The 18,376-nt window shown below is 42.5% G+C and overlaps 1 long non-coding RNA gene across 1 annotated transcript in view; it reads right to left on the bottom strand.

The window, feature by feature from the left end:
* Positions 1–17,451, bottom strand: part of LOC115082178 — a 41,168-nt gene extending 23,717 nt beyond the window's left edge. The window contains exon 1 of the long non-coding RNA XR_003854100.1: positions 17,394–17,451. This is a non-coding gene — a long non-coding RNA (uncharacterized LOC115082178). The remainder of the gene's footprint in view (positions 1–17,393) is intronic.
* Positions 17,452–18,376: the final 925 nt, after the last annotated feature.

Below are 18,376 nucleotides of genomic sequence, written 5' to 3'. Positions count from 1 at the left end.
TTCAGCTGTATCCAGCTAAGTAATTTAGCCGGATATAACATATACTACTAAGTTATAAAGGATACTCAGCAGCACAGCTATTCAACTCTATGACTGATCTATCTTATCTGATTAACTTAACTGGATAAGAGTGAATTTCACTACTTTTCCAGTTAAGTTAACTGGATAAGTAGCACGGCCCTGATCCGCCCACTACATTCCCACTTTTTATGCTGCTAAAAGATAGCTGGATAAGTCACTTATCCAGCTATCTAGCAGCCACTGATTATATCTGGATATTCAGTAGCCCACTAGATAGCCATATTCAAAATGCTATTTATCTGGCTAGTTAGCATAAATATATCTGGCTAACAAGGTATATTCAGTGGTGCGGTCCCGCCACTGAATATACCTGGTTATCTTAAAGTTAGCTGGTTATGACTATCCAGCCCTATGGCCCTACCAGAGTTAACTTCATTGATTAAGCAGCTAACTCCAAATATTAGAGTTAGCCACATAACTTATGCAGCTAACTCTGCTGCGCCTGGAAATGCCTCTGGCCCCTGGAACAACTCGTTATGCAGCTGGAATTTAGCCGCATACAACTCTTGATATAGAAATAAGGATAATTAAAAAGTTATCTGTTTAAATGGTATTTAAATATCTATTAGATAAATGAGGCTTGACCGACGTGCTGCAAATGCGCAGTAGAGAGCAGTTCTACTGCGCATGTGCGGGCGAATACGTCGGTCAGAGCAGATCGTCAGCTCTTTGAAAACATGGTGGGCAGCGGCGGCGAGGAGTGGTGGCGGCGGCGGCGGCGGCGAGGAGCGGTAGCGGCGGCGAGGAGCGGTGGCGCCGAGGAGCGGTAGCGGCGGCGCACATGAGGGAGGGAGGGAGGGACCTCCAACAGAGATCTTCCATTTGTGCCATCCGAAGGGGTTGTGAATGAGCTGAGAGAGGGGGAGTGTCTGAGGGGAGGGAGGAGGGAGTGACTGAGGGGAGGGGGGAGAGAGGAGAGGGGAGGAAGGAGGGAGTGACTGAGGGGAGGGAGTGACTGAGGGGAGGAGGGGGTGACTGGGGGAGAGGGTGACTGGGGGAGAGGGGAGGGAGTGACTGAGGGCAGGAGGGGGGAGGGAGTGACTGAGGGGAGGGGGGAGGAGAGAGGGAGGGAGAATAGAGGGAGGAGGTGGGAGAATAGAGGGGGAGGGGAGAATGAGGGGGAGGGGGAAGGGGAAGGAAATGGACCAAAAAAATTTTTTTAATGTAGCCCGTTGTTACGGGCTTAACGGCTAGTTTACTTTATATTGGAAACCACAAATGCTTGCATGAAGAGGTGCATCTTCAATGCTTTTTTAAATGATATTTTACATGTAATCGAATGAAGAGGTTTAGGAAGTGAGTTCCATAGTTTTGGACCTGCAATTGAAATGGTACATTCTCTGGTTTATACATGGTGGGCCCTGGATCTTAAACTAGTCCCTGTTTTCCCACCATCAGGCACGGCTAAAGGCAAAGCTCAAATCAAACAATTGTGTTATTTCTCTGAATTCCTTCTGGGCAGAAAACACCTTCCTGATTGGTTATTTGCAGATTTCACTCACTTCCAAGATAAGAGCAGCAAGGCTTGTGTGAGCCTATACAAATTAATCTTTTAAAGCCAGGTTTGTATAGTCCTAAAGGAAACTAGGGGTGGGCATTCATTTGCAACATATTGGCAATCCGCAACGTATATGCCATATTCATTGTATTCTTGGGGGTCACGAAACGTATGGCGAACCACCACGAAATGTATGGCGAACCCACACGAATACAATGTATCACTAATGAATAAACCCCCACCCTCCTGATCTCCTGACCCTCCCCAAGACTTGCCAAAAGTCCCTGGTGGTCCAGCGGGGATCCTGGAGCGATCTCCTGCACTCGGGCCGTCAGCTGCCGGTATTCAAAATGGCGTTGATAGCCTTTGCCCTTACTATGTCACAGGGGCTACCAGTGCCATTGGTCGTCCCCTGTCACATGGTAGGAGCAATGGACGGCAGGTGCCATCTTGTGTTCCTGTGCCCCTGTGACATAGTAAGGGCAAAGGCTATCGGCGCCATTTTGAATACTGGCAGCCGATGGCCCGAGTGCAGGAGATCGCTCCAGGACCCCCGCTGGACCACCAGGGATGTTTGGCAAGTCTTGGGGGGGGGGGGGGGGTCAGGAGGGTGGGGAGTTGTAGTTAATTAAATTTAAAGGGTTGGGATGGGGGTTTTTTGGGAAACAAATACATATGTAACTAATGAATGGATCAGGGTCCCCCAAGAACAGATGCAACGGATTTGGGTCCCGACGAATACGAAAACCGAATGGGACGAATCCGTCCCTGCTGCACATCCCTAAAGGAAACATTTCTGCATGCATCTTTTATGTGTCATTTTTACAGAATAAAAGACAAAAATAGGACAGAATCACATATGTAGAATTAAATTTGTATGAATCAAAAAACCAATAAAACATTTTTCCAGTGAATTACTTAAATAAATAACAAAATCCAACAGGTCACTGGAACACAAAAGGGAAAACCTCAGACAGCCCACCAATAATAATGATTTAAAAAAAAAAAAAAAGTTAGACTATGGACAACTAAATGCCATCATATGTTAAAAAAAAAATCCTATTGTACAATTTTAAATGCAAAATTACATTTATAATCCACAACTTTAAGGGTTAAAACAATTGAAAAATCAGAAGTACTTATCTCAACAATAGTCTGACTTTCCAGGATAAAACATCATAGGCCAAAAATGATGATTCAGATTCACACATAGAACATTAAGAAGTGGTGTTCAAACTGTTGCCCTCAGATGCATTTGCTGCTACACTTAACCACATTTTACTAGATGCTGCAGCAGGGCAAGAAAATTGAGATAAAGTCAGTGTACTCCCAAAAATACAGTCACACATTTAAAATAAATTCTGTCTGTCATGATTTAACAAGATATGCAAGTTCTTTCCACATGGGCAGCCTAATAGCATCCAACTGGTGCCTATGAAACACTGGTTGTCCACACAAGAAATTCACCCAATCAAAAGCAGGCAGATCATAACATAATCTGTATCTAAAGGTCTTGAAAAAAACATACAAAGATAATGCCATTCACTACATGAATTCAGTTAATCTAATTGTACAGCATGCAAACAAAAAATAAACTGATGTTCTTTGAAAATAAGGAGGCAATTATGATCATGACTGCATGGATTTGCTTTCACACAATCACAGTGCACCATAGATCTTCTAAACTGTGGAAAAACTGTAGACAGTGTTCCACAGGAGGTGCTTCACGTTGGGCATTTTTTAATATAGCTTTTGTATTCAGGCAGATGTTTCTGGAGTAATTCCCCACATAAAAGAGCTGACTGGGACATCTAATCACATAAATTATAAAAGTAGAGGAACAAATAGAACCCATTGTAGGCAAAAACACTTGATTTCAAAAAAGCCATTGAAAATAGGAAGGCTGTACCACCATTAAACAAAAGCTACAATGATCACAGGAAAGATGACCTGTGGATTCACCACTTTCAGTGGTGCTGACAGAGACAAGGACAGCACCAATAAATCATGCAAATTGTGATTGCAATGTGATAGGGAATGTTTTTAAAAACAATCATGCAGAGCAAAAACTTGTCAGTATTTTTTAATAACTCAGGAAATCTGTATAGACAAATTAGAATACTAAAGGTCACAAACCACACTCTTTGTGGTCATAGTATGGCTATCAGGTTTAAGTAGCAAAAGCACACTCCTATCATAAAAAAGAGCATACTTGTATGCTTGCCAGACAACTGGGAAAAGATATCTACATTGCAACTGGATGGGTTGCTGGACCCGAGGAAGCATGGATTCACAATGGAAAGGTCCATTCAGACAAATTTGATGTATTTATTTTTTTGATTGGGGTGACTGTATGGGGTGACATGGGAGAAAAAGGCAGCCTGGTGCGTGTGTGTGTATGTGGGAGGGGTGACTAGATTAACTGTATGGGGTGACAAGTTACCTCCACACACACCAGGTAGAATCTCTCTCTCTAGTCACCACCCCAACTAGTCTCTCTCCCACCTGTCACCCCATACATTCACCCGTTGCTTCCCCGCTCACCAGTCAGCCCCTCTCCCTACCCCACACCCAAACACACAGACTCACACCAGGGTAATTCAAAGTATGCATATCCCAAAATGCCATGTCCCCTTTCCTAAAATACAAAGGGATTGGCAAATTCTAAATATGCATTTGCAGTACATGCTTTTGCTGACTAGAACTTGATACTATTATTGCATCACTTTTGGTTTATACTTGTTACCAGGCACTGGCCATCCCCACACAAACTCTACCTTGCAACCTTGGCAACAAAAATAAGTAACTAAGGAGAAAGCCAATGGGAATGCAAACCATACCTCTAGCTAATGAACTGCTCCGCAATTGACAATTTTTAACTTATTGGTAACATTTTTAGTTAGTGTGCACTAAGTCCCGTTAGTGCGCACTAACTACAAAATTAGGAAAACTAGTTAGTGTGCACTAACTTTGAAATTAGGGAAACCCAAAATAAACACTTCCCGAACCATTTAAAAAATGAAACGACCTGAAACGAAAGTGGCATGAAAAAAAAACTAGTGCACATCCCTAGGGGATATCATACAGGCAGCTAAATATTTGAAAAATATTAAAGCACAAGAAGACCTTTTCCAATGGAAAGGAAGCCATAGATCTAGGAGGTTACAGCTTGAAGCAACTAAGATATAGATACAGGGACAACATCAGAATGTATTTTTTTCACAGAGGGTGGTGAATTCATGGATGTAGTAGAGACAAAGACAGCAGCAGAATTTTAAAAAAGCATTGGATCAACACAGAAGATCCCTTATTGATAGAAAATGGAAACAAAACATTGGGGAGCAGTGGTTCAACCTAAAACCACACTGCATGGGGCAGCAGTTACAATTAAACAAAAAGCACTGGAATAACCTGAACAGAGTGGCAGTTTCAACCCTAAAAACCTTTCTGGGCAGACTGGATGGACCATTTCACTCTTTTCCCACTGATATTTACTGCTCCTATGTTACATCACACTGGCCACCACACCCATCCTACCCACAGCTATCAAGTAGTGCCAACAATAAGTATTCCTGTGGGGATCATGGGCCTCGGAGCAAACAGATCCCAGCAGCAGCTGTAGCGATTCTGGAGCCAGCATCAGATGGGAACAGTGTGAGTGTGGGAAATGTGCCACTATGGTTAAGAAAGAGGAAAAAAGGATGCAAAGGGGAAGAGGAAGGTATGGAGGGGTGACTATAAAAAAAGAGGGGAAGATCCCACTTATAACCTGTTGTTTCGTAGATCTTCCCTATGATGGCTTTGCCGTTTAATTCAAAGCATCTTATTTGTTTTTTTTCTAGTATGTTTTACTGTCTGACGACTGTAAATGCCAAGGAGCAGGGCCTCTCTCTCCACAGAGCTCTGCATATGTCTGGAAGTGCTGTGCAAATGATTAATAACAGCAGTGAAATAAGGAGGGGATGTATGGAGGAGTGAAAAAGTGAATGGGATGTTATTAAGAGGGATGGAAGTATGGGAGAGGAGTAAAAGATGAAAAAAAAAAAAAGGAAAGCCTGGAAAAGTAGACAGCCGGGAAAGAAAAGGCACCATTTGAGAGAGGATGAGATAAGCTACAGTGAGAATAGCAGAAGAATGGAGTAACAGAAGAGTTAAAAAAAGAGAGTTAAAGGAAAAATATCTAAAAATTTAGATATACAGAACAGATTGGAGAAATAGTTAATTTTAAAGAAACATTTTAAGCCCCTAGATTTTCAATAGAAATATATTTTTCATATATAATAAAGTGCAAATTTATGTAAATGTGCTACACAGTTGTTTCAGACTCTTGTAAGCTGCAGAAGTTTCTAACCTTTGCCATAGAATCTGCCTCTAAGCCACTGAGGAAAACTGAGGGCTTTTGAACTTATAGGGTCTTTTGATAGCTTACTCAGGTACTTAGGATGGATCCAATTTATCCAGTCAATGTCATTTATGACTTTGACCGTTTAACTGCCAAATGGTGTTACCCAAGAGGATGTTCAATGACTTAAGGAAAGGACACCACCATCTTAGGTGTAACCACCCTCCTCACACCCACCTTTGCTTGCCCATGCCCGCCAACCCCCATCCCAATTTCCCCTCCTCCATTTGTAAGAGACGGCTGTCAAGATCGTTATTTGAAAAGAAGAACTTTATTGGACAGACATGGCTGCAGCATAGGTCAATTGCATGCAACAATTCAAATACTGGATATCAATTACTAAACATATTCTCAGACCCCAGGGATGACCATGCCCTTGCCTGCTGAATTTTAATTCACAACTGCTCAACAGTATCATGCTACAGCAATGTGCACCTTTGGGGATACAGGGCCATCGAAGCCTCACCCCTCAGGTTATCCTACAATTTGATCTGTGATTACCGAAGATTTTCTCAGAGCTGCCACAATGCCCTGATCTATAAAAGAGCAGGTGTCACTTATTATGCAGACCAACACAATTTTGGGTAGTGAATAGGCCAAACCTGGCCGTCAAAGCCGAGGACTTGACAGGCAACGTCTCATTCTCACCCACCTATGTAATGTAGGAGCAGGAAGTCCACTCACGCTATTTGGCATTCTATGCCCAGCCAGCTTTCAAACATTGTATTTGCCGTGCACCCCAGGACATGGTCAACCCTGCCACTAGCCCATGGTGGCAACACCTCACTAGTCGTGGGCTCCCCACCTGTCACAACCAGCTTGTTTCCTGCTCCGAGCACTATTTTTACCACTCATGCAGGGTGGAGAAAACTATTGCTGCTCCTATGAAAGAAGGTCTGTGTTAGTAGAACAGAGTCTGATTGTTATCAGGCAATAAGACACTGTATAATTAAGAAATAATTAATGGGAGTTGAAGTGTGTGAGTGAATAATCAAACAGGGATGAGCTCATATCACCTGAAGCTTTAGTTCAAAGTGATTATGAAGCCATTCGCATTAGATTATCAACAACTCTATATGTTCATTTCCTTTCATTATCCTTATTTCCTCTGCTTTCTTCTTGTTCCCCAATGCATAAATTTACAGAAGTTTTTGTTTCTTTCCCCCACCTGCCTTCCACAGTTCTGTTCTGGCTTTGCCTCTGATAGTAAGTGTATCCCATAATAAGATAATCAGACAGTGCTAAAAATTGTTCAGCATGTTCTCAAGTTACCAGCCATAAGATGTCTCCCATGACCTGAAAAAGTTTTAACATAAAAAGGCAATTGGGATCTTCTTTACTGTAACACAAAAGATATTTTTACTTTGCAGTAGTATGGTGAGAAGGGATAAGGATGGAGGTTAAAGTGGTTCAGTACCAGAAACATAAAATAGAGCAACACGAAGCAGAGCAGAGCAATCAGGAATGTATATTATTAAAATCTAAAAATCACACTTGAAAATCTTTATTTGCAGAATGTTATTTAACCTCAGTCTGGAGATGTGTACAGACCTCCAATACAAAGGCAAACCCTTCCCAAGGTTTCATCTCCTTATCCCTCCCCCCAATTCCACCGGTGTTCAGGTGACATTTATGGCACATTCTGAATAAGGCAATTTTCGGGAGAGGCAGGAGGGAGGGAGCTAAAGCAGTGAATATCTGTGTTCCCCTCTGTGGAGCTGCCTGTGAACGTTATGGATTTCTAATCCTATTTAGGCTATGCACCATCTAATCAAGCTTATCCCCTAAAACAAACTGTGAGCCCTCTTGGAATAGGGACCTACTGTACCTGAATATAATCCGCTTTGAAATGTCTGAAAGGCAGAATATAAATCAAAGTGTATATCTTCAAAGGTTTGAGTCCAGGTGGACTTGCAAGTATTGGGGGAAAGGATGTGATCCTTAATACATTTCTGGAACGAGGATTTATTGCTGCAGTTGGAGGAGGAGGACTGGGCGGTGTTATGGGAGTGGGCCCATCATAGCTCCATTTGCAGACGGATCGCAGATCTTATGTACTGATCCTTCACTGGACTTATTATTATCCTGTGCTTCTTTCACAAACGTAATCCTTCCTGCTCTGCTTTATGCTGGAGGGGATGTGGTGTAAGGGACTCCTTTCTGCAAAAATGGTGGACCTGTTCACATGTGCAAGACTTATGGGCTCGGGTCTTTGTGATTTCACAAATTTCAAGACAAAAGTTTCATGCCTCTCCGGACTTGGCCTTGCTGGGCTGCTGGGATTGTTTTTGATCCCAAGGAAGCTAAAAGCTCTAATGGTTCAAATGCTGCTAGCCAAAAGATTTACAATAGCTCAATCTTGGAAGGGAATAGAATACCCCTCCTGGATAGACTCAAGTTTTTGAAATAGCTCACATATAGGGTATTTTTTATCAAATTACATTAGGGCTCTAATGCTCACAATAATGCCATAATGCCATAATTAACGCATGGTGAGATGTTACATGTGATAGCGTAACACATTGTGGTGGGTTTTAATGCTGGAAATAACTATACTTTTTTTTCCTGATGTTATGCCCGCTAAAAATTGCAAATCCTGTTTTTGGGGAGAGAGAAAGAGAGAGCACACGCTATCAAACTAGGTCGAGAATACAATGTACAAATTTCATCTTTGTGAACCTTTCCTCACTCCAAATCATCATCAAATCTTCACTGATGTGTACTGTGCTGCTCGTATCTCTGACTGTGCATGTAAAACTGCCCCTCAAAACCTAGGCCACCAACAAAACCTTACCCCGAGTTACTAGTTGCCCCTCCTACAGTGGTATAAATAGTTTACTTATAGGCGAGGCTTGTAAAGAGTCTCTCTCTTTCTCACTCAAGCTTTTGTTTTCTTACATTGCCGATTTGGGGGCCAATGCTATACAGTGTGCTCAGCTGAGCGAACTGTTTAACCCACTGTCGGACGCGGATTAAATAGGCACTAATCCACCCCCTAATGCAATAGGGGGATTAGTGCCTATTTAATGCGCGTCCGGTGGAGTGAATGAGTTAGTGCTCATCACATGCAAATGTATGCGAATGAGGCTATTACTCATTCACTCCAAATGCAAAAAGATAAATGTGCATCTCAGACGCACACTTATCGCTCAGATATTAACGCCTCCTAGAGCAGGCATTAATAGCTGAGTGCATTGAAAAGAAGTACAGAAAAGCAGAAAAAACAGCTTTTCTGTACTTCTTTTTTAAAGTAAAAAAAATAAAATAAAATAATTCAGCAGACCGCCGAGTTATGAAGACTGACACCAGTAAACTCGGCTTCAGTTTTCATAACCGGCCGTCTGCCAGTAATGAAAATGGCCACCGATAACCTCGGCAGCTGTTTTCATTACTGGCAGACAGGCAGGTTATGAAAACTGAGGCCGGGTTTACCGGCATCGGTCTTCATAACCGGCAGCCGCGGTGGACCCCCTAATTTACATATTGCATGGCGCCCCCTTTGCGGGCACCATGCGTGCATTATGAAAGTGGGCGCTGAAAAGTCAGCGCCCACTTTCCGTGAAGATTATTGCATCGGCCCCTTGGTGTGGGGCCTACTTCAAACTACCATGTCCTGGATTTGTACAATGCATGGTGATATGCTATTCTAAAATGTGGACCACTATTGTTTTCATGTACTATCCTTTCTTTCAAGCTCTGTTAATCTTTGCCGGATTTGTATTATTGAGACTTGATGCTGGAATGTCTGTTTGCCTGATTAATAAAATAAAAGTAAAAAAAAAAAAAAGGTTTGAATCCTGCTTTACAAAGCAACTTATGATTCTTAAACATTCTGTTCTCTGTTAAAATCCTGTCATTGGAAATATGTAGAAAACTATATATTTTCCATAACTTTTCTATTATCAGTATGTCTTCCCTATACCATCTATTACCAAAATATCTATACAATCTGTGCATGCCACCACAAATCTAACCAACCTAAACATGTGCAGATTTGGAAACCAAAGTAACCACCTCTTTATATTAAAAAAAAAAATCATAATACAAAAATAAATATATGAGTTGCAAAATGACTGGCGTAGTGACCCTTTCTTGTTCTACTCCATTAAAAACATTTTGAGCTGGAGTCTATAACATTTTGCACATGAGAAGTTGCTTACTTTTCCTGGGAAGACTGCTCTACTTACATCAACACCCTAGCCAGATTTGACAACTTAAAAGGTATCACAACAGTACTGTCCCCTGATGTACTCATGCTCTAAGACAGGGGTGCTCAAACCGTTCCTTTGGCCCAAGTCAGTCGGGGTTTCAGGATATCCCTAATGAATATACATGATAAATATTTGCATACATAGGAGGTAGTGCATGCAAATAAATCTCATGCATATTCATTAGGGATATCCTGAAACCTGACTGGCTGGGAGTGGGGGGCCCGAGGACCAGTTTGAGCATCCCTGCTGTAACAGCATGTGCTTCCCTGAACTTCTACATCTCAATAAATGCTGAAAACGATGATGTGCTGAACTATAAAACAATTCTTAACTTGGAAATTCTTTGGTTTTGTATAAACTGAGGAAAACTTAGAGAAGAAAATGTAAACAAATCTTGAAGACTCAAAATCTTCCATAAAGCATATTACAAAAAAAGAAAAGGAAAATTCCAGTAAAGTGGAATTTTTTTAAAAAGTATGGGGTAAACACCTAGGATCCCTTTCTGCGAAGAACTGAGGGAATAAACAGAGAACGACTGGGGTCCTATGGCTTTCTGCAGGAATGAAATTGGGCAGACTAGATAGACGTTATGGTCCTTATCTGCCATCATAGTCTAAGGTTCTTTGTTTATTAGCAAACTAAGGCCTGGATTCATCATTCATTGCAGATTGATGAATCCAGTGAAACAGGGGATGGGGGGTGAAGGGGGGAGCGGGCCTGCGAAAGCCCGCAACCTTCACACCACCGCGGTGTCTTCGCTGCCAGCTTTCGCACCGAATAGCGCCACTGTGAAAGGTGGTGCTATTCAGTGCACTACTGCCGACGATAACGTTGGTAACGTTATCGCCGGCAGTGAAGACACTGCCAACTCCGCCCATCCCCGCCCCGACTCCTTCCCTCCCCTTAATTTGCATTATATCGCATGCGAAAAGGCCCTTTTCACATGCGATATGGCCTTATCGCGTGCGTTAGGACCCTAACGCACGTGATAAAGCTTTAGTGAATGACCCCCTAACTGTAGTTCTGTATATGGTATGTATGTAATACATTATGACTCTATAAACCTGAATTATTAATTTAAAAAATGTTAATGAATTGGCTATTATTAATTTGTTACAGTATATTTGACTTTGCCAAAATATAGCACATAAATAAATGTTTATCCCTTTAAATAATGAATTTGAAACTTAAAGATAAAGAGGCAATAATTTAAAGCTCTTTACATAGGTCAACACATGTATACCCCAATAAAAACACATTTTGATTATTGCCATCCTACTCAATGTGAGTAAAAGTGTGCACGCTATCCACAACGCACACACACACACACACACACACACACACACACACACACACACATATTTACCCACATTGAAAAAGGAGACGGGATCTGTATACATGGAGATTACATTTTCAAATCTGTGTGTATACTAAATAATATAATGCACAATTTGGACCTTCTTCTATGCAGGTACAAAGTATGTGGTTACTTTGTGTCTGCACTGTGACTGTTTACCGCACCAGCTATCACTTTCAAGTGGAAACTGCAATGAGTTTCCCTTTAAAAATGTGCTTGCAGTCCGTCAAGCCCTCTAGGCAGTATCATTACTTTTCCTTCCCATGTATTATTTCATTAGGTTACTTTTTACCCTTCCATTTCTAGGTTCAGATTTAAGCACAGGAAAAAAACAGAGCAAAGTGAAAAGACTATCTAGGTATGTTTGTGCAGTTTTGAAACAGCACATCTTTTGCTCAAGTGTTTATTTAATTTCCAACAGCTTCTGAAAGGGGAAAATATCCCACAGAAAACTTGCACTCAGACTTTTGCCCCTGCACACAGGGAGGATAATTTTCAAACAGGCTGCACCTGCTAAAGTCTATAGGTCCTTTTCACCTGCAGACTTTAGCCTGAATTTTCAAAGTAGATTTATTCACATAAACCAGTACCAACATATATACACAAAGTTAGACCTGCTTAGGAACAGATCTAGCTTTGTTCATCTATATTTATATGCGTACTTTCGAAAACTGAAAGTATGTGTGTAAATTATATCCCCGCCCTAACTCCGCCTCTCAGAACGCTTCTTTATAGTGTGCGCAAAAGTATGCAAGGTATCACTTTTGTGAATACTTTTATACACACAACCCCTTGGGTAATTTAATAGGCCAATTTACGCACATAAACCCAGGGTTTATGGATGCGAATCCTTTTGAAAATTAACCCCTTAATGAAAGGACTGGGCAAAAGTCCCACAGTCCTTTTTTTGCACAATTTGGCTTCCACAATTTTTCCTATAGAATTTTAAAATGGAGTGCAAAAGTGATGGTGGCCCTGAATTATTTTTTTCCCCTCTAAATCAATCCAGTCTTTTACATCTGGCTTTAGTCCTGCGCATTTATCGTCAATCTTAAATCTACTAATAATTTAAAACAAATTGCATTGACTTATGGTAGGTATGTAGATGCACAGGCACGCCTAATATTTTTGTCTACCCTGATGACGTATCTAATGAATATCAGCATTACATGAGGAATCGCAGGCATTTTCCATACCATAGTACATGTCCATGTGGGACCTTTTGAAGATGCTGTGGAAATATATATATACATAGGAGGATTTATGCATGTAAATGGGCTTTTGAAAATTGTTACTATATATGCCAGTTTTCCAACCCTCTCCAGGAGGCACACCTAACCAGTTAGGTATTCAAGATATCCAAAATGAATGTGCATAACATAAATTTGCACATATCAGAGACCCAGAGTATACAAATCAATCTCATGCATATTCATTGGGCAATCCTGAAAACCAGAGTAGTTAGGTGAGTTCTCCGGTGAGGACTAGGAAACATGGATATATGCTATGTTTATATCATAACTCCTTTGAAAATTCCATCTTAAACTGATAAATTGAATAAAGACTAGAAGACCATTCTGCTTAACAGTTCTTTCTCTGTGGCCATCCAAGGGAAGGCAAAAAGTATTGTGTATATGTATCCAGTTCTGTAGTATTGAAAAACATGAATTTCCAACCCCAGCTATGATAATGAGCTCATCACTGCTGGATTACTGCTTTTTCCTGGCAGGGAGGAATAGCATCATACCCATCATTATTTTTCCTTCTAAAATATCTGTCCAATTTACTTTCAAATCAGTTTAGGGGCTCATTTAAAAACTGCAATATTGTTCATGCCAGTGTGAGAGCTCACTTGCCCTGAGCTACACTAAAGTGCAACCCTTACTGCCAAAAGTATTTACAGTTCAGCGGTAAGATAATGCTTCACAGCACTGTACTATTGAAAAACAAACTGTGGCACTATAGGGACTATGCACAAAAATATGTACTGACATTATTTTAGCATGGAATGTGCTACTTTTTTGTATGCCTGCTCAAATGCAGCCTTGTTAGCAGGCATGCAAAAATATTGTGCACACTAAGCCAAAAAGCATGTGTGTGTTTATGCTGCTTATCAAAATCTTGTGCTAACCAGCCCAATGTGAAAGGGCAATTATCATAGGAGATTTCACCCCTCTCACCCACCCTAACAACATCTCATTTTCCCCAAACACGAATCAGTGTACCCCCAAAGGATAAGTGGTCCTCATAAATAGACTAACATGCTACTCCCCCCCCAAAAAAAAAAAATTGTTTTTAAAAGCCCAATATAGTATAAATCTACCCACTTCAAAAAGCGAGAACTTTGATGCAAACTGGACACAACCACTACTATCCCTCCCCCCCAAAAGAAAATCTCATATCCAGTGATGTAGGCCTGGCAACCCATTCCCCCAAGACCCAGTCTCTCCCTTCATAGGCAGCCTGGCAGGAGGAAAGTAAGATCCCTCCATCTCACACTGCAGCATTCTACCGAATGATGCCAACTAGTGACGTTTCACCAAGCTTTTCATCCCTGTGCCACAATACTTAGTGAAAAAAAAACAAAAAACCAATGGATACCATGATAGAAAATCTAATACAAAAACAAGAAACCACAGTTAATGCATTATACATGTCTATTAGATGAGCCCCTCATTGTACAGAGTTATATTTGTTTGCTCAAAACAGTTCCTTATACTTCTTTTACAGGATATAATCATTGGTCTCATTTTTTGGAACTTTGTTCCTCATGTTTTGTTGTGCTCTTAAAAAATGTGGACCAAACAGTGAACATAAAAATAGAAAATCCATGCACTTATTTTAGTAAAGTTTTGACTAGGGGCTGGAGTAAATCCATAGTTTCATCTGACTTGATAAATTGTGGATTTTTGTAGTTGGTGCATTTTTTATTTGTATACAGTTTAAATATTGTTTCAAAAACAAATATGAAGGTGTTCAATTTAAAAAAAAATGTATTTTTTTTTGCATATTCTGACATTAGTATTTATGCAAAATTATGCATTTTGCCACATGATTGCAGCAGAATTTTGAAAAATATGCCACAGGAAACTGGGGGCTCTTTCCAACACTATATTTTGCTAATAGTTGCTAACCATGAAGAAGATTGCATTAGGGGACCAAAGTGTTGAAGCTTGGATGTACTGTATGCATTATTAAATCCATACCATTATTTTTGCACTTCTTGGTCAAAATACAACACCATGCATATACTGTGTTTATTTTGCATATCATCTAACCTATGGAGTGCTATAATGCTTTCTTTCATTTCTCAGGATTGTATAAATCATTATCAATTTTGTAAGCTGCCTGCATCTTTTGATTCGACAGACATCTCATTCATTGTGTTTACTAAGAAGGCGATATTCAGTGGTACTGAGCCAGATAAGTTAGGCCAGGTCTTCCCAAACGTTTAGCCAATGTGACCCCATTTTAGTACTTAAAAATTCTCAGGACCCTAGAGGACGACCTAAACAAATTAGCAGGGATGAAGTCCCCTTCCAACACTCGCCCTCCCCACACTCCAGTCAATCCGTTCTCAACCTCCATCATTTCAAGAGGACCTCCTTTCTCAACCTCCTCCCTTCCAGCTGACTCCCTCTCAAACTCCACTCCTCTTACATCCACCAACTCCTCTCATCTCCTCCATCCCTTTTCACGCCTTCTCAGCTGATCCCCCTCACCCCCAAGCCCTTCTTATTACCCTCCCATGGGTCCTCTAGCATCCTCCCCTTCTCTTGGGTAGGATCAGTAAGGAGAGAGAGAAAGAGTGGTGATCTCCACATGCCCTGGGCACACTCAGCCCTCCCCTCCCAACTGATTCCAAGCCTGGCGGCAGCATTAGTAAAGAAAGTCAGCACAGGGCCTGTGAGCCAGTGTAAGCTCACAGGACCTGCGGCAACCCTGATTCCTCCTCATGCAGGGCTACAGATATTCATGCAATGGCAGGGCTGCTGCAGGGCCCGAGAGCACGAGCTGGCCTCACGCTATCTTCTGGCACCTGAAGAGCATTGCCATCTGAGGCACTTGTGACCACAGCTGAAGGCTTTGTGACCCCCTTTGGGGTCCTGACCCTGATTTAAGACTTATCTGGCTAAGTAGTGGCAGCTGAATATCTGACCCTGCTGATTGGCCACCACTTAGCCAGATAACGAGTTATCCGGCCCAATAGTTAGCAGGCTAAGTGGCAGGTGGGGCGAGGGCATTCTGGGGAAGACCCAACTTAGCCAGATAAGTTATCCAGCTATGTCTGTTCAGCCTCACCACTAAATATCTGGGCTAAGTTAGCCGGATGTTTAACCAGCTAACTAGCCGAGCCGCACAGCAGCTCAATATCTACCTCTAAATAAATAAATAAATAATGGCACACGGTGGGCACATAGAGAAACTGCCAAGACAAGGAATTAGGAAACAAGTATTGCAAAGAAAAGGAATTTTCCAGCCTTTAAATGCAGGCTAACTTGCTTTAGCAGTACATCAAGCATGACCCTGACTTCAAGACTTTGCTTTGGGCTTAGGTGCAGAGTTCAAGCGATGTAATCTGAGAAATTCTAGTTATTCAGAAAATCCAACTTTAGACTCAGTGTTCAGCTCTCAGGCAGCATCCCCGGGCCCGCAGTCAAGTAAATGAAAAATCCAGCCTTCAGGGATAGTCTGATAGCTGAAGCTTCAAAATGCAGAGAAAACTCGCACTGGGGGCTGCAGTAGGTGTTCAAAACTATCTCAGTAAAAAAGTAATAACCAAATGAGATAACCACATGTGCTGCCCTCCCCCCCCCCCCCCCCCCCCCCAGCTCCTTGGCCCAGACTATGAAGTACTCCAATGCTTAGGGTAGGGAGTACCACCTGAGAAATTATATTTACTAATATGATTTATCTCCAGGTTCATAGCCTGAGTGGGGATGAGACAGGGTCCTGGCCATCCCGATACAATTCTTTGCCCTTCCAAAAAAGCCTTTCACTTGTAGCACCACAGACCAGATAAAATCATCACATCAGAATAAAACAGTAGTGGGGAAATATTCAATCCCAGGCGTGCGCAAATACCTGGAGATACGCGTGTGGGTGGGCCGCGCGCAAAGCACATTTTCAGAGCAACCCAACCACGCACATATCTCCCGGACTCTTAGGAGCTGCCCCGGTGAAGTGTGCACCGGCAGCCGGCTGGTGTGAGGAACTTACTTCTGCTCCTGAGAGCAGGTAAGTTTAAAAAAAAAATGTAGGTGAGTTAGATGGGGTTTAGGGGGCGGGGGCGGAGAGGGGAAAAGGGAGGATGGGTAGAGGGTTAGGGAAGTTCCCTCCCAGTCCGCTCCTTTATTGGACTGAGAGGGACCTGGGGAAGGGCCGATTGCATCGCTGCAGGCTTTTAAAGAAAATCCCCCCCCTTTGCGCATGTGAGTGGGGACCCAGGTGCACATGTGTGCCCGGGTATCAAATTTTATAATATGTGTGCGGCGACGTGTCCATGTGCACGCGTTAGGAAATGGGCGCATATGGACACCTGCACGGCCCTTTTAAAATTTAGTTCTAAATAGCCTTTTTACTAGAATTATACAAGTAGACAGTAAAAATCCTACCAGAACATTAAATGAGAAAAGTAAGGTAGTGAAGTATAGTATAAACTTGCAATTTTCTTATTTTAAATCAAGCAATGCAAAAATAACACTGGGTATGGCCTGTTAGCCAGGGCAACCAACAAACTCATATAGATAGTAAAAAAAAAAAAATAGAGAACACTAACAGAGAAAGGTAGGAGAGGGGGCGGGGAAAGGCAGTGAAGTACACAACTTCAAAAATTGTCCTTACCTCTGAGTACTCAAAAAAGGAAGGGAGGGAACAGATAACTGGTGGAAAAAAAAATCAATATAATGACGAAGTCCCTCTTGGTGGTGGAGCTGGCTAGATGACAAACCAAATAAATATGCACTGCAGGGTATGGAAGGTCTCTCTCTCCTGGGGAACTTCCTCAAATGGTTTACTTGGTACTAAACAGAAAGCGGGCCTGGTTTCAGCCTCTTACAGAAAGACCACGGTCCATCAGTATCTCTGCCAGCAAGGGTTAATACTTAACTTTGGCTGAAAGGCTGAAGCAGTTAAGATGAGATATTGGATTTGTGGCAAAAGGCAAGGAAATAAACCTTCTCTCTCCTGTGCTAAGATACTGTGAGTTAGATATTAAATAAGTAGGCCGGATTTTATAAGATACGCGCGTAGCCGTGCGTATCTTATAAAATCCGGGGCCGGCACGTGCAAGGCTGTGCAAAATTGGCAGCCTGCGCGCGCTGAGCCGAGCAGCCTGCCTCCGTAACCTCTAAGGCCGCTCCGAAATCGGAGCGACCTCGGAGGGAACTTTCCTTTCGTGTCCCCCCACCTTCCCCTCCCTTCCCCTATCTACCCCACTCCCCAGCCCTACTGAAATCCCCCCCACCTTTGTTGTGCAAGTTACGCCTGCTTGAAGCAGGCGTAACTTGCACGCGCCGCCTCGGCATCCCCTAGCACAGGCCGCAGTGCCGGGGGACTCGGGACCGCCCTCCCGACCTGCCCCCGAACCGTCGCCACACCCCTGGACCCGCCCCGGACTGCCCCCTGACCCCGGACATGCCCCCTCCCGCCCCTTTAACGAAGCCCCGGGACTTATGCGCGTCCCGTGGCTTTGCGCGCGCCGGTGGCCTATGCAAAATAGGTGCGCCGGCGCGCGAGTGCCTTGTGTGTGTAAATCCGGAAGTATTTACGCGCACCGGGCTTTTAAAATCTAGCCCTGTCTGGGTAAGTTTATATTACCTAACTCA

The sequence above is a fragment of the Rhinatrema bivittatum genome, chromosome 1 (assembly GCF_901001135.1).
Source record: "Rhinatrema bivittatum chromosome 1, aRhiBiv1.1, whole genome shotgun sequence".
NCBI lineage: Eukaryota > Metazoa > Chordata > Amphibia > Gymnophiona > Rhinatrematidae > Rhinatrema > Rhinatrema bivittatum.
This window is presented reverse-complemented; position numbering and strand designations above follow the sequence as displayed.